The sequence below is a fragment of the Monodon monoceros genome, unplaced genomic scaffold, assembly GCF_005190385.1.
Source record: "Monodon monoceros isolate NGI ecotype Baffin Bay Population unplaced genomic scaffold, NGI_Narwhal_1 Super_Scaffold_14, whole genome shotgun sequence".
Taxonomy (NCBI): Eukaryota; Metazoa; Chordata; class Mammalia; order Artiodactyla; family Monodontidae; genus Monodon; species Monodon monoceros.
In genome coordinates this window covers 58,228,241-58,245,901 of record NW_021703770.1, presented here as the reverse complement: position 1 = coordinate 58,245,901, position 17,661 = coordinate 58,228,241, and the positions used below count along the sequence as shown (strand labels likewise).

Here is a 17,661-nt window from a genome sequence, read left to right as displayed (position 1 = left end):
AGCATGAAAATGGTAAACACAAGAGGTTTTTTTTTTTTTTTTCAAAATAGTTTTGTTACATGTTCACTGGGTTTCAAATACTACTCTTTTTATGATATTTATGTATATTTTTGATATAGTTAATTCTTTTCCTTTTACCGAGTCATGGATTATGAATATTCAAATTACTATCCATATTTCTAGCCTTGGTGAGCTTAGCCATTATTCTAATCATCAAAGAGAAATTGAGTACTACTTCTGTTTTACATTGAACAAAGCCAACTAAATGAGAATCGAATTGACCTCATTTTCCCTAAGTTTGCAAACAAAAGGCAACAATTTTGAACACCATGGAACATCATGTGCATGTACCACTCTATAGTCTGCTCAGAAAGAAAAAGCACTATGGTAATGACAGAAGAGTCAAATTAATACTGTGAATAACTTAGTATTTAGACATAGTCTTCATATTTTATGCCAAATATTTGGCCCATTTATATTATTGTTCTCTACTTAGTCATACCAGAATGTCTCGGTTTTCTAATTTTCCAGAACACCTGTGTTTTACTAAGTAGGGTAGTAGATTCCAAGCCAAGTGAAGAAGTATAATTTCTAGGGTGGAGATAATAGTTTTGTTTTAATTGTGTATTACATTATGAAAATGAAGAGAGGAAAAGAGAAGGCGAACTCACGTTATGGGTCAGAAATGCAGTACATTGATGAAAACAATATACTTTATTACTTGTGCCTGAGTTGAGCCCTGGATTTTGTCCTAGGAAGAAGATTGACATGTGTGTCATGAGGCAGTGGGGTAGAGCAGGCTGTGAGGTGCAAGGTGACACCACCATGTGGAGTTGGAGACAACTCATGCTTATTATGGGCCTTAATATACTCTGATTCAAGTAGGGTGGCATATCTCATCCATAGTACCTTGTCATAAAACTCCTTTGGGGAATAAAAATAAATGAAATTGAGTTATTTGTAGTGAGGCGGATGGATCGAGAGACTGTCACACAGAGTGAAGTTAAGTCAGAGAAAAACAAATACCGTATGCTAACACATATATATGGAATCTAAAAAAAAATGGTTCTGAAGAACCTAGGGGCAGGACAGGAATAAAGACGCAGACATAGAGAATGGACTTGAGGACACGGGGAGAGGGAAGGGTATGCTGGGACGAAGTGAGAGAGTGGCATGGACTTATATATACTACCAAATGTAAAATAGATAGCTAATGGGAAGCAGCCACAGCACAGGGAGATCAGCTCGGTGCTTTGTGACCACCTAGAGGGGTGGGATAGGGAGTGTGGGAGGGAGACGCAAGAGGGAGGGGATATATGTAGACGTATAGCTGATTCACTTTGTTATATAGCAGAAACTGCAGAAACTAACACACCATTGTAAAGCAATTATATTCCAATAAAGATGTTAAAAAAAATAAACTCCTTTGGGAAGGACAGACTTTTTTTTTGTCTTAAACCTTTATTCATTATTTATATATTGGCTACTTAATTACAATGTGCTGTCATTGAACTCCCTTACTAGGAAAAGCCAATAATATGGGTGAAAATGTAGAGGTGCTAATGAAATGTAATTCAAAGTGTCAGGTAATTTTTGAGGCATATGGCCAGAGTGTATAACTTTTTGTTTTATCAGATTAAGCTATCTTTTGAATGTAAGGTTCTGATATTCAATAGTCACACATACACATCATCAAATATGCATTATATCAAAAATATAATGATATAATTTCAGAGATTCTCTATTTATTAAGTTCAGTGCTCAAAAGAAAGTAAAGGTTTGCATTAAGAAACTTAGAGGAGCTAAAAATTACTAGCACTAAAAGCAGAGGTGGCTATGTTGTAAAAATAGCCACAAATTCTTCTCATTTCTCCACTCATTTCCTTGCAATCTTACCTTCAAGAAATAGCATCTGCAGAGCATGATATGTTAGGCTTACCAGAGAGTAACCTACCAGAGATATTAGACATCATGTAGTGAAGAAAGTCACTGGAAGTCCATTCCAGGCAGAGTGGAGGGCCTCCTGAGCACCTCGTTAACCCCCCAGGCAGAACCATGCCCTAATGAAAGCCCTAAGTTAGACCTGGGCTTTTCAGTCTTGGCACTATTGATATTACACAACAGATGATTCTTATGTGGAGGGGCTTCATATGCTGTGGGATGTTTAGCGGCATCCCTGGTCTCTACCCACTAAACGCCAGTAACTCCCCTTTGCTCCCCTGTTGTGGCAACAAAAAAATGTCTTCAGATTTGACAAATGTCACCTGGGGAGAAAATCACCTCCTTTCAAAGACCACTGCTCTACACCCACCCTAACAAGGCCTAAAACCAAGCCCTGACAAGATCTGCAGGGGAGACAGATTTTGGAGGTTGGGTCCTGCCAAGTTAGAGGTGCTTGGGGAACGTCTTGGATTTCCACATATCCTCTGTAACAAGGCATAAAACTGAACCTACACGATATGAAGGGTATTAGCCAGTAAATGAACTGCCTACTAGAACAAGTCAACGTCCTTTAGAGGAAAGATAACAGAATCCAGAGCCTGTAATGTATCACTAACAATGTCCAGTGCACAGTATAAAAACATTACCAGACATGCAAAACCAAAAAGTAATAGTAAATAGAAACAATGTGGTATGAATCAAATGTTGGATTTAGTAAAGATTTTAAAGCAACTAAAGACCAATAGATCTACTATTTGCTGAGTCTATTATGTGTCAGGAGCAATGCTAGGCCCTTAACACATAGTATCTCTTATTCTCAAGAGAACTTTGTTCTCATCTGCAATTTACAGATGAGAAAACCAAGGCTCAGTGAGATGTGGTACCTGATGCAAGCTAATACATCTATTAAGTGTGAAAGCCAGGATACAGGATCTGCATCTAGATCTGATAGTCAAGCCTATGCCCCAGACAAGCCAGCCCATTCTCACAACTTCCACACTTCCCATTGTTGTTCATGTACATCTTACAAATCAATAATTTCCAAAGTTAATGCATGGATAAATATTCTTGGCAGAAAGTTTTTTTTGTTTTTTTTTTTTAAGAACAGAAGTCTCGAAAAAATAAAAACCAATAGATCTTTTAATTCTTTTAATAGAATTAAAAGAAAATATAGTCTGATTGAGTCAATAGATAAAGATTCATAGCAGAGAAATAAAAACCATAAAAAGGACTAAATGGAAATTCTAAAATAGAAAAGCACTGTAACTGAAGTGAAAAATTCATTGGATAGGCTTCACAGCAGATAGGAGATGGTAAAGGATAGACAAAGGAACAGAGCTTCAGGGACACATGGATAATATCAGCTGGTCTAATATATGTATTATAGGAGTCTTAGAAAGAGAAGAAAGTAAGAACGAGGCAGGAAAAATATATAATTAAATAATGCCAAATTTCCTTAAATTTGATGGAAACCATTGACTTACAAATCTAAGAAAATTGAACTCAATGAAAGATAAATACCAAGAAAGCTGCACCTAGGCACATCATAGTGGACTGCTGAAAACTAAGCATAAAAATAAAATCTTGAAAGCAGCCAGAGGGGAAAAAGGACATATAACATACCAGTGAACAACAATAAGAAAGTTTGCCTAGTTTTTATCAGAAACAGTGGATGTCAGAAGAGAGTAGAAATGTCCTGAAAGTGCTGATGGGAAAATAAATCCTCAGAATTCTATATCCAGAGAAAATATCTCTTAAAAACTGAGTGAAATAAAGGCATTTTCAGATAATGGAAGCTGAGGGAATTGGATCTTGCAGGCCTGCAAAACAAAAAAATTCTAAAGGCATTCTTGAGACTGATGAGGGAATGACACCAGATGAAAACCCAAATCTACACAAAGGAGAAAAGAAGTTTGCCAGAAGTGGCAACATGTGGATGGTATAAAAGATTATTTTTATCACTTCATAATTTCCTTAAAAGGCACCTGACTGTTTAAAACAAAAATGATAACATTATAAGGTGATTTTATAATATATGTAGAAGTAAATATATGACCAAAAAAAGCACAGAAGTTGGGGGTGTTGGATAAATGGAATTATAATATTGTAACGCTGTTAGATTTGTGGAGTATACGTATGAAATGTGAAGGGGGTGTGTCAAGTGTCAAGTAACAAGTGAAAAGTGTGAAGAAGGAAGTGTTGTCAAGTGTAATGTGTGAAACTGTACAATTTTGACTCTAACCAGACTCTAATAAATTAAGAATGCATTGTTAGCCCTGAAAGAACACTAAAAATTCTAAAGAAGAGCTAAGAAACCAATAGAAGTAATAGAAATAAAATATCAATGAAATGAACAACAGAATGACAAAACAGAAGAGACAAATGGAAAACAAATAGCAAGGTGGTAGACTTAAACACACTATAGCAATAATTATATTAAATGTAAATGTAATATAAATTATATTAAGTGTAAAATGTTCCCACTGAAGGTCAGAGATTGTCGGATTAGATAAGAATGGAAGACACAAGTATATGCATCTATTAAAGATGCACTTTAAATTTAAATATAAGCCTAAATTGAATATAAAAAGACAGAAAGTAATATACCAACCAAATGGCACAAGAAAGCTGGTGTATGTTAATTTTAGAAAGAGTAGACTTTAAGACAAAGCATTTTACAAGCGATAAAAGGGACATTTATAAGTCAAAAGAGGACCAATTCATTAGGAAGACATAATCATAAATGTATATGTATCTAATTACAAAGCTTCAAAATTCATGAAGAAAAAATTGACAGAACATATGGAAAAGAATAATGGAAGTGTTGAATACCACTTTCTCAGTGATTAATAAACAAGTAGACAAAAATTAGTTTAGATATAGAAGATCTGAGCACATTCTCAACCAACTTGAGCTAATTGACATTTACAGAACACTGTACCCAATAACCATGGAATAAACATTCTTTTCAACTGCATATGGAAAGCTCATCAAAGTAGACATATGTTAGATCATAAAAGTAATCTCAATATGTTTCCAAAGATTTGTAAATTACAGATTGTATTCTATGACCACAATAGAGTTGTATCAGAAATCAATAACTAAATTATTTAGAAAATGTCAAAACATTTGGACATTAAATAACACATGTCTAAATAACCCATGTCTCAAAGATGAAATCACAAGAAAATAATAAAATATTTTGAGTCGAATGATAGTAAAAATACAACATATCAAAATTTGTGGGATACAGGAAAGGTAGTGCTTAGAGGGAAATTTATAGCTTTAAAAGTCTATAATAGAAGAGAAGGAAGGTTTAAAAAATTTGACGTTTCCACTTTAAGAGGTAAAGAAAAAGGATAAATTAAACCTAAAATAAGTAGAAGGAAAAAATCATAGGAAAAAATAATAAAGTCAGCACAGAAGTCTATGATTTAGAAACAGAAAAATTAACAAAGCTCAAAATTCATTCTTTGAGAGATTAATAAAATCAATAAGCCCCACAGGACAAACCAAGAAATGAATAAATATAAATTACCAATATTACAAATAAAGGAAGAAATACTATTATATATCTTACCGATTTTAATAGGAAAATCAAAGAGTATTAGGAACAAATTGTGCCAACAAATTTGGCAATTAGATGAAATGGATAAGTGTTTTGAAAAATACAACTTTCCAAAAGTGACTCAAGAAGAAGTGGACAATTGGAATAGCCATATAACTGTTAAATACATTGAATTTGTAATAATAATCAAAAACTTTTCACCAAGAAAACTCAAGGCCCAGACAGTTTCACTGGTAAATTCTATCATGCACAAAGTAAGAAATAATACCAATCATATATAAACTCTCCTTCAGAAAGTAGAGAGAGGAATGTTTCCCAAGTCATTTCATGTGATCAGTATAAGCCTGATACCAAAATCTGACAAAGATTTATAAGAGAAGAGATCAGAGACTGTTACGGACTGAATGTGTCCTCCTCCACCCCCTGCTCAGATTGGTATATTGAAATCTTACACTCCTGATGTGATGGTACTAGGAGGTGGGGAGGTAATTAGGAATAGATGAGGTCAGGAAAGGGGTCAGAGTTTGCTTAATGTCTGCTTTGCACCATGTGAGGATACAATGAGAAGTTGGCCGTCTACAACTTGGAAGAGGGCTCTTGCCAGAACTCAATCATCTGGTATCTTGATCTTGAGCTTCCAGCCTCCAGAACTGTGAGAAATAAATTTCTGTTGTATAGAAGCCACTGGTCTATGGTCTGTTATAGAAGCCGGAATTGAATAAGAGAGAGGCAAGTATCCCTCACGAACACAGATTCAAAAATCCTCAACAAAGTACAGGCAAATGAACTCACAAATATACACAAAAGATTTACAACTCCATTATGGCCAAGTAGAGTTTGTTTACGGAATGCAAGCTTATTTTAATGTTTGAAAAGCACACAACATAATTAACTACGTTAACTGAACAAGGATGAAACATTATATGATCAACTCAGCACATACAGAACAAGATTTTGGTAAAATTCAACACACATTCAAGATAAAACCATTCAGCATAGTAGGAAGAGAAGGAAACTTTCTCAACCTGATAAAGGCATCTACAAAAAACCCAAGTTAATATCACTTAATGGTGAAAGACTGATGTTTTCCCTCTTAGATCAGGAATAAGGTAAAGATGTCACTGTCATCACTTCTATTCATTATCCTACTGGAATAAATAGTACAATAAGGCAACTTCTAAAAGAAATAAAAGATATAAAATCAGAAAGGAAGAAAAAAACCTGTTTCTGTTTGCAATTGATATGACTATATAGAAAATCCTAAGGAATCTTCTAAAAAAACTTAAAAATATTAAGTGATGTCATCAAGGTGACAGAATGCAAGATCAATATGAAGAACTCAATGTATTGATATGTACGAGCAATATACATTTGAAAAATGGAATAAAAAATTCCTTTTACAATACATCAAAAAGATAAAATACTTAGGTTTAAGAGAGGATGTGCAAGACAGTTACACTGAAAACTTCAAATATTTGATAAGAGAAGTTAGTGAAGATCTGACTCAATATTGTTAAGAAGTCCATTCTCCCTAAATTTATCTATAGATTCAGTGAAGTGCCAGCTGACGTCCAGTGGCTCTTCTCCCCTTTTAAAAAGGAATTGACAATCTTATTCTGAAATTTATATGAAAATACAAAGGACCTAGAAGAATGAAAACAATTTTGAGACAGGACAAAGCTGGAGGCAGGACTTACATTATCTTTTTACAGTCTCTTCAAAAATGATGCTGGAACAAATAGATATCTATATAAAAATATATATACCCCAACACTAATCTCAAACAGTATACAAAAATTACTTTAAAATATATCACAGACTTACATATACAAGCTACAACTATGAAACTTCTAGAGGAAGATATAAGAGAAAATTTTTGCTACTTTGTGATGAGCAAAGACTCCTTAGAGAGAGAGGACACAGAAGAGTACTCATCATAATAAATGATAAATTAGACTTCATCAACATTATAACTGCCTGCTTTCCAAAAGACACCATGAAGAAAATAAAAAGGCAAATTACAAAATGGAAGAAAGTATTCACAATATTTGTATCTAACAAAAGACTTAAAGCCAGAATATATGAAGTATTCTTACAATGCAATAATAACAAATAGTTCAATTCGAAAAGAATTGAATAGACTTCATAAAAGAAGATACATAAATGGTCAACAAGCACATGAAAAATGCTCAACATCATTATTCATCAAATCCAATGAGATAGTTGGATTCAACTAGAAATAAAATAAACCAATCATTATGCCAATACAGAAGCTGTTAACATTATACAGTCTAATCCAAATCCAAATTAAAACCACAATGAGGTACTACTTTGTATCCACTAGAAGGGCAAAAATTAAAAAGACTGATGATACTGATTCTTGACAAGGATATGGAGCAACTGGAACTTTTATAAATTTTCAGTGAGAGGTAAATTTTACATCCACTTTGGAAAACAGTTTTGCAGTATCTTATACATTAAACAGGTACTTAACATATCTAACAATTCCACTCTTAGGTATTTATCCTAACGGACTGACAACCAATATCCACATTTATGTACAAGGCCTATACACAAATGTTTATAGCAGCTTTAATAATACTAGCCAATTATTGGAAACCATTGAAATGTACATCATAGATGGATAGACTGTGCTATATTTGCACAATGGGAAACTATTCGTCAATAAAAAGAATGAACTAATGATATATGCACTAATATAGATGAATCTCAAAATCACATTATGTGAAATAAGGCATGGGCTCACACATGTGACTTAAACCCAAGAGTGAACATCACTAGCCAAGAGCCCTGAACTTGTCCTGCGTCTGACGTGAGAGTGACAGTCACCTCAAATCAGTGTGTCAACACTATTCTGGTGAACCAACCTCATGTGATCCTGTGAAAGAAAAACTGCACTGGTCAGTAGGAATGATTTGCCTAGTAGGCTGCTCTCCTAGAACTGGGTTCTGATCTGGAGAGTCCCATAGTTGCAGATTATGGGGTTCCTCAGGGCATCTGGTGACCCTACATGTAGGCTAGGTAGTTGGAGAATGTCCCAAATGGGAGAAAGAGGGATGTGAGTCCAGGTCCAAGTTTGAAGTTCTCCACTTGCATGGAATTGCTGGTCATGGCCAGTCCCAGGCACCTGAGGAGAACTTAGAAAAATGTAAACATATCCCTCTAAAGTGCAGGCAATCCCAGGGGTTACCTTGGGGTGTACCCTGGAGGTACCTAGACTGCTTGCTTGAGTTAAGGGGAATACTGATAAGTGAGATGTTTGAGAAGTTCGGGAGTGGCTATCTTGATTGACCAGGCTTTACAGTGGAAGATACTGCTATCAAACTATCGGTGTCATCAAACTGGTATCAGTTCCAAAGGATTCGGAACTGACAGAGGCTAGTTGGCAGCATTTAATCAACAGAGTAAAAGGTACACATAATTACCAAAATGAGGAGCAACTGGGAGTCATAGTCCTTGACCCACAGGGACCTGCTGGGCAGCTAATAGACCATGTGTTGTCAGAGGAACACTATATGGGCAAAACCAACTAGAGGGTTACTTGGCTTGTATAACCAGAAAAAATTGAGTGTGGTTGAGAAGTCTAACAGTTGTTTTCATGGAAAATCATGATCCTTCACTCAGCTTCCAGATCTAAAGAAATTCTCAGACCCCGAGTTTGTTGTCTGAAGGCGATACTATGTCCCTTTGAGAAACAAACTTGCACTTTCACCACAAGAGTGCATGACAAATATTTCTTTGCCACAAATATTTCTTTGACAAATGTTTCACCAAGGTACCTGTGGCCAGGCCCACCTCTTTCATTACAAGAAAGTATAGAAATGTATACAAAAAAAGTTATAGGGCAAGTAAACACATGGTAGCTGTTGGCTCACAGCCCATCCTTTTAAAGCCAATGTTGAAGTATTTCGATTTAATTTACTTCTTTTTTCCTGGTAAAGTCTAAAGTCATTGGAGATTTTTCAAAAGATAAAATAAGAATGATTTTTCTTTAAATATTTTCAACTTAAAGTCTGTGAGATTGAAAATATTGCAATTAAAATATTAAGTCTTGACTTATAATTTCATGTAATCAAAATACATACCATAAATTTTCTATTCTAAGCATTGTAATTGTTTCCTTAATTTGAATGTCTTTTTCTTGCTTAAGGTTTTCCTTTAACAGGTGCTGTAGACTAATTGTGTGTATCCCTTCCCAAATTCATATGCTGAAATCCTAACCCAATGTGGTGCTATTAGGAGGTAGGGCCTATAGGAGGTGGTTGGGTCATGAGGGCAGAGTCCTACCAGTGGGATTAGTACCCTTATAAAAGAGGCCCAAGAGAGCTCCCTTGTCGCTTTTAGATTCCATATATATGTGTTAGTATACGGTATTTTTTTTCTCTTTCTGATTTACTTCACCCTGTATGACAGACCTCACCACAAATAATTCAATTTCATTTCTTTTTATGGCTGAGTAATATTCCATTGTATATATGTGCCATATCTTTATCCATTCATCTGTTAATGGACACTTAAGTTGCTTCCATGTCTTGGCTATTGTAAATAGACCTGCAATGAACATTTTGGTACATGACTCTTTTTGAATTATTGTTTTCTCAGGGTATATGCCCGGTAGTGGGATTGCTGGGTCGTATGGTAGTTCTATTTTTAGTTTTTTAAGAAACCTCCATACTGTTCTCCATAGTGGCTGTATCAATTTACATTCCCACCAACAGTGCAAGAGGGTTCCCTTTTCTCCACACCCTCTCTAGCATTTACTGTTTGTAGATTTTTTGATGACGGCCATTCTGACTGGTGTGAGGTGATAGCTCATTGTAGTTTTGATTTGCATTTCTCTAATGATTAGTGATGTTGAGCATCTTTTCATGTGTTTGTTGGCACATGAAACACATGAATAACTTCTTTGGGGAAACGTCTATTTAGGTCTTCTGCCCATTTTTGGATTGGGTTGCTTGTTTTTTGATATTGAGCTGCATGAGCTGCTTGTAAATTTTGGAGATTAATCCTTTGTCAGTTCCTTCATTTGCAAATATTTTCTCCCATTCTGAGGGTTGTCTTTCCATCCTGTTTATGGTTTCCTTTGCTGTGCAAAAGATTTTAAGTTTCATTAGGTCCCATTTGTTTATTTTCGTTTTTATTTCCGTTTCTCTAGGAGGTGGGTCTAAAAGGATTTTGCTGTGATTTATGTCATAGAGTGTTCTGCCTATGTTTTCCTCTAAGAGTTTGAGAGTGTCTGGCCTTACATTTAGGTATTGAATCCATTTTGAGTTTATTTTTCGGTATGGTGTTAGGGAGTGTTCTAATTTAATTCTTTTACATGTAGCTGTCCAGTTTTCCCAGAACCACTTATTGAAGAGGCTGTCTTTTCTCCACTGTATATTCTTGCCTCCTTTATCAAAGATAAGATGACCATATGTGTGTGGGTTTATCTCTGGGATTTCTATCCTGTTGCATTGATCTATATTTCTGTCTTTGTGCAAGTACCATATTGTCTTGATTACTGTAGCTTTGTAGTATAGTCTGAAGTTGGGGAGCCTGAATCCTCCAGATGTTTTTCTTTCTCAAGATTGCTTTCACTATTAGGGGTCTTTTGTGTTTCCATACAAATTGTGAAATTTTTTTGCTCTGGTTCTGTGAAAAATGCCATTGGTAGTTTGATAGGGATTGCACTGAATCTGTAGATTGCTTTGGGTAGTATAGTCATTTTCACAATGTTGATTCTTCCAATCCAAAAACATGGTATATCTCTCCATCTGTTTGTATCATCTTTAATTTCTTTCATCAGTGCCTTACAGTTTTCTGCATACAGGTCTTTTGTCTCCTTAGGTAGGTTTATTCCTAGGTGTTTTATTCTTTTTTGTTGCAATGGTAAATGGGAGTGTTTCCTTAATTTCTCTTTCAGAGTTGTCATCATTAGTGTATAGGAATGCAAGAGATTTCTTTGCATTAATTTGGTATCCTGCTACTTTACCAAATTCATTGATTAGTTGTAGTAGTTTTCTGGTAGCATCTTTAGGATTCTCTATGTATAGTATCATGTCATCTGCAAACAGTGACAGCTTTACTTCTTTTCCGATTTGGATTCCTTTTATTTCCTTTTCTTCTCTGATTGCTGTGGCTAACGCTTCCAAGTCTATGTTGAATAATAGTGGTGAGAGTGGGCAACCTTGTCTTGTTCCTGATCTTAGTGGTAATGGTTTCAGTTTTTCACCATTTAGAACGATGTTGGCTGTGGGTTTGTCATATATGGCCTTTATTACGTTGAGGTAAGTTCCCTCTACGCCTACTTTCTGGAGGGTTTTTATCATAAATGGGTGTTGAATTTTGTCAAAAGCTTTTTGTGCATCTATTGAAATGATCATACGGTTTTTCTCCTTCAATTTGTTAATATGGTTTTTCACATTGATTGATTTGTGTATAATGAGGAATCCTTGTGTTCCTGGGATAAACCCCACTTGACCATGGTGTATGATCCTTTAAATGTGCTGTTGGATTCTGTTTGCTAGCATTTTGTTGAGGATTTTTGCATCTGTGTTCATCAGTGATATTGGCCTGTAGTTTTCTTTCTTTATGACATCTTTGTCTGGTTTTGGTATCGGGGTGATGGTGGCCTTGCAGAATGAGTTTGGTAGTGTTCCTCCTTCTGCTATATTTTGAAAGAGTTTGAGAAGGATAGGTGTTGGTTGTTCTCTAAATGTTTGATAGAATTCGCCTGTGAAGCCATCTGGTCCTGGGCTTTTGTTTGTTGGAAGATTTTTAATCACAGTCTCAATTTCAGTGCTTGTGATTGGTCTGCTTATATTTTCTATTTCTTCCTGGTTCAGTCTCAGAAGATTGTGGTTTTCTAAGAATGCGTACATTTCTTCCAGGTTGTCCATTTTATTTTCATAGAGTTGCTTGTAGTAATCTCTCATGATCCTTTGTATTTCTGCAGTGTCAGTTGTTACTTCTCCTTTTTCATTTCTAATTCTATTGATTTGAGTCTTCCCTCTTTCTTTCTTGATGAGGAGTCTGGCTAATGGTTTATCAATTTTATTTATCTTGTCAAAGAACCAGCTTTTAGTTTTATTGATCTTTGCAACTGTTTCCTTCATTTCTTTTTCATTTATTTCTGATCTGATCTTCATGATTCTTTCCTTCTGCTAACTTTGGGTTTTGTTTTTGTTCTTCTTTCTCTAATTACTTTAAGTGTAAGGTTAGGTTGTTTATTTGAGATGTTTCTTGTTTCTTGAGGCAGAACTGTATTGCTACAAACTTCCCTCTTAGAACTGCTTTTGCTGCATCCCATAGGTTTTGGGTTATCGTGTTTTCATGGTCATTTGTTTCTAGGTATTTTTTGATTTCCTCTTTGATTTCTTTAGTGATCTCTTGGTAATTAAGTAGTGCATTGTTTAGCCTCCATGTGTGTATTTTTTCCAGATTTTTTCTTGTAATTGAGATCTAGACTCATAGCATTGTGGTCAGAAAAGAAACTTGATACAATTTCAATTTTCTTAAATATACCAAGACTTGATTTGTGACACAAGATATGATCTATCCTGGAGAATGTTCCATGAGCACTTGAGAAGAAAGTGTATTCTGTTGTTTCTGGATGGAATATCCCATAAATATCAATGAAGTCTATCTTTCTTAATGTGTCATTTAAAGCTGGTGTTTCCTTATTTATTTTCATTTTGGATGATCTGTCCGTTGGTGAAAGTGGGGTGTTAAAAGTCCTCTACTATGATTGTGTTACTGTCTATTTCCCCTTTTATGGCTGTTAACATTTGCCTTATTTACTGAGGTGCTCCTATGTTGGTGCATAAACATTTACTATTGTTATATCTTCATCTTGGTTTGATCCCTTGATCATTAGGTAGTGTCCTTCTCTGTCTCTTATAATAGTCTTTAAAGTCTTTTTTTTTCTGATTTGAGAATTGCTACTCCAGCTTTCTTTGATTTCCATTTGCATTTAATATCTTTTTCCATCCCCTCACTTTCAGTCTGTACGTGTCCCTAGGTCTGAAGTGGGTCACTTGTAGACAGCATATATATAGGTCTTGTTTTTGTATCCATTCAGCCAGTCTATGTCTTTTGGTTGGAGCATTTAATCCATTTACATTTAAGGTAATTATTGATATGTATGTTCCTATTACCATTTTCTTAATTGTTTTGGGTTTGTTATCGTACTTATTTTCCTTCTCTTGTGTTTCCTGCCTAGAGAAGTACCTTTAGCATTTGTTGTAAAGCTGGTTTGGTGGTGCTGAATTCTCTTAACCTTTTGCTTGTTCGTAAAGGTTTTAATTTCTCTGTTGAAACTGAATGAGATTCTTGCTGGTAATCTTTGTTGTAGGTTTTTCTCTTTCATCACTTTAATATGTCTTGCCACTCCCTTCTGGCTTGCAGAGTTTCTGCTGAAAGATCAGCTGTTAACCTTATGGGGATTCCCTTCTATGTTATTTGTTGCTTTTCCCTTGCTGCTTTTAATACTTTTTCTTTGTATTTAATTTTTGATAGTTTGATTAATATGTGTCTTTTGTGTGTTTCTCCTTGGATTTATCCTGTATGGGACTCTCTGTGCTTCCTTAACTTGATTAACTGTTTCCTTTCCCATATTAGGGAAGTTTTCAACTATAATCTCTTCAAATATTTTCTCAGTCCCTTTGTTTTTCTCTTCTTCTTCTGGGACTCCTATAATTCGAATGTTGGTGCACTTAATGTTATCCCAGAGGTCTCTGAGACTCTCTTCAATTTTTTTCATTCTTTTTTCTTTATTCTGCTCTGTTGTAGTTATTTCCACTATTTTATCTTCCAGGTCACTTACCTATTCTCTGCCTCAGTTATTCTTCTATTGATTCCTTCTAGAGAGTTTTTAATTTCATTTATTTTGTTGTTCATCATTGTTTGTTTTCTCTTTAGTTCTTCTAGGTCCTTGTTAAATGTTTCTTGTATTTTCTCCATTCTAGTTCCAAGATTTTGGATCATCTTTACTATCATTACTCTGAATTCTTTTTCAGGTAGACTACATATTTCCTCTTCATTTGTTTGGTCTGGTGGGTTTTTACCTTGCTCCTTCATCTGCTGTGTATCTCTGTCTTCTCATTTTGCTTAGCTTACTATGTTTGGGTTCTCCATTTTGCAGGCTGCAGTTTCCTAGTTCCCGTTCTTTTTGGTGTCTGCCTCCAGTGGGTAAGGTTGGTTCAGTGGGTTGTGTAGGCTTCCTGGTGGAGGGAACTGGTGCCTGTGTTCTGGTGGATGAGGCTGATCTCGTCTTTCTCGTGGGCAGGACCACGTCCTGTGGTGTGTTTTTGGGTGTGTGTGAACTTATTATGATTTTAGGCAGCCTCTCTGCTAATGGGTGGGTTTGTGCTCCTGTCTTGCTAGCTTTTTTGCCATTGGGTGTCCAGCACTGGAGCTTGCTGTTCGTTGAGTGGAGCTGGGTCTTAGCATTGAGACAGAGATCTCTTGGAGAGCTCTCGATAATTGACATTATGTGGGGCTGGGAGGTCTCTGGTGGACCAATGTCCTGAACTCGGCTCTCCAACCTCAGAGGCTCATGCCTGACACCCAGCCAGGACACCAAGACCCTGTCAGCCACACAACCAGGTACGTGGGGGAATTTCTTGCCTTTTGGGAAGTTTGAGTTCTTCTGCCAGCGTTCAGTAGGTGTTCTGTAGGAGCTGTTCCACATGTAGATGTATTTTTGATGTATTTGTGGGGAGGAAGGTGATTTCCATGTCTTACTCCTCCGCCGTCTTGAAGGTCCTCCCCTGACTCTATTGCAATAGTTTTGAATAAAGTCTTCCTAGCTTGTTTAACTCAGTCCAGTGCAATTTCCTTTGACGAGTGACAGAAAGCAGATAGTGACGGCTTGGGGATTGGGGAAGGTGTGAGAGAGAGGTATTACCAAGGGGCCTGAGAAAACATGGGGGTGATGGATAGTTTTTGCCTGTGTTTATGGGTGGTGATGAATTCATAAGTGTATTCATATGTCAAAAATTATTAAACTGTATATTTATTTATATTAATTGTACCCAAATAAGGCTGTTATAATTGCATGTATCATCTGACCCAGTTATTTGACCTTTAAGACTCCATTTTATTAGAACAATTGCATATGAATACAGAGACATATGAATAAGGATGTGCATGGTAGCAGAGGTGAAACATAAAAACTGGAAACCATCTTGATTATCAATAAGAGAATTAATAAACAAATTATTTCACATCCATAATAATATGTAGCAATTAAAAGAGTAAGTAGAAAGATTGTCAAGAGTAAACTGAAGATTAGTATATGTGTATTACTATGTGTGATTCCATTTATGTACAGAAATATGTAAGCACATATGAAAAAATTTAACACTAAAGCCCTTAATAGTGGTTGAATCTGGAGAGGGAATTGGAATTGTGAAGGGGTATGTGAGGGAGAGGAATTGAACTTTTTACTTTACCTTCTGTGTTTAAATCAATATAGCTTGCATATCTTTGAGATCTCTATCCTCTGCTTTTTCCTTCATGTCCTAATATTGGCTACCATGCTGAAGTGTACATTAACGACTTGGTCCTTTTCTATTATTTTCCAGTTTTCAAAATAGTGGATTGGTTTCCTAGTATTTTCCAAAGATGGACAATGAGGGATTTTTGGTAATATTTTGCAGGCGTTTAAACATATTACATATGTTTCAATTCACTGCGTTTATTATCTTACTAATGTTCATATTATTCTATCTTTGGCCACTATAAGTCTATTCAAGTTGGTTTCTGAGTTATTATGTACATAATATAATTTGATAGCTCCTTTGCTTTATGGTATGATAAAATGCTTCAAGCACATGTTTTACATTTCCTGCCCCAGACTTGGAATCAGCTCTTTTTTCAAAGAGTCTTGATCCCTGTTAATGGGAAATTGATGTGAGGGTTGGTTATTGTTATTGAGATGATATATTTTTTTCTAGATCCTTTCTGTGGATAGAAGTTGGTATGTTCTAAAAGCATGAAGTCCTAATAGGACCTATTCTCTAGCTAACACCTTGTTAGATATCTTGAGTACTTTAAAAAGGATATAGAAAATACTGTCACTGGTCCTCTGTAAGTTTACAGTTTAATTGGAGTTTACTGATTTTGCCTAAGAATTAAAAAAATGTTGAGTAACATGCTTTGAATTAATCCAGAGTCTGTCATCCTTTTTTCTACAGGTGATACTGCTTTTGAGTTCTCTTCATAAGTGCTGGGTTCAGATGATTATACTAATGATTGGGACCTTATTTAGAAAAATAATTAATGAGGAGAAAATGGCAGGCTGGAGTTTTGTTGTCATCAGTAATCTAGATGAAATTGTAACAAATATTTTCTGTTTAGAATTCTATTTTTTTTCCTTCTGTGTACATATCTGCTTGGGAGTTTGAATTATCCAAGTGGAGAATTTTGGATTATTAATTCTGTCTACCTTTTATTTGAATTACTCTCTATATGGAATCTCTTCTTTCCAGCAGTTCTAAGGTTTTCACCCCCAGTTATTGAATTAAAAATTTAGAATTCATGGAATCTAAATTACATTTAAACAACAACAAAAGGAAACAAAACAAAACAAGAAAAATAAGCTTCTTCCTCAATTTGCTTTCAAATCAATCAGCTTGCAAAATCTAAAATTTTCCAGTGCTGTTTACAAACCTGGGTTAAGTCTGGGTCTTTTCAGGTTATGGCTTTCAAATTAAGCAAAGTTTCACAAAACATGACATTTTGTTTCCCTTGGTATTTGCATACAAACTTATTTAAACAAATCCAAATCCAGAATAACCATTCAATATTTTGGCTGGTCCCTCCAGAATTGGGTCAGGAGAAATCTTAAAATCAATTCAAATTAGCTTGTTTTGTTAAATTTCACCTGTTTGCAGGTTTCTGTTGGCCTTCATCCCAACCTTTAACTCAGTCCAGGTTTATTTGAAAACCAGATTGCATTGACTTTAGAATTGACCCAAGCTTGTTCCAAATGGATCCCACTCAAATAGCAGCCCAGGTTAGTCCAAAAATTATCTCTAGAAATCTCATTTTTTTTCTCTTGGGAGAGAAGAATCCAGCTGAATTTTGAGGAGTAAAACTGATTTCAGAAATTTTAGATTTAATAGCCTGTTTTTGAATTTTTACAG

At 35.4% G+C, this 17,661-nt stretch overlaps 1 protein-coding gene across 1 annotated transcript in view; it reads left to right on the top strand.

The window, feature by feature from the left end:
• Positions 1 to 17,661, top strand: part of GDAP1 (ganglioside induced differentiation associated protein 1) — a 135,051-nt gene that overhangs the window by 18,909 nt on the left and 98,481 nt on the right. The window lies entirely within an intron of this gene.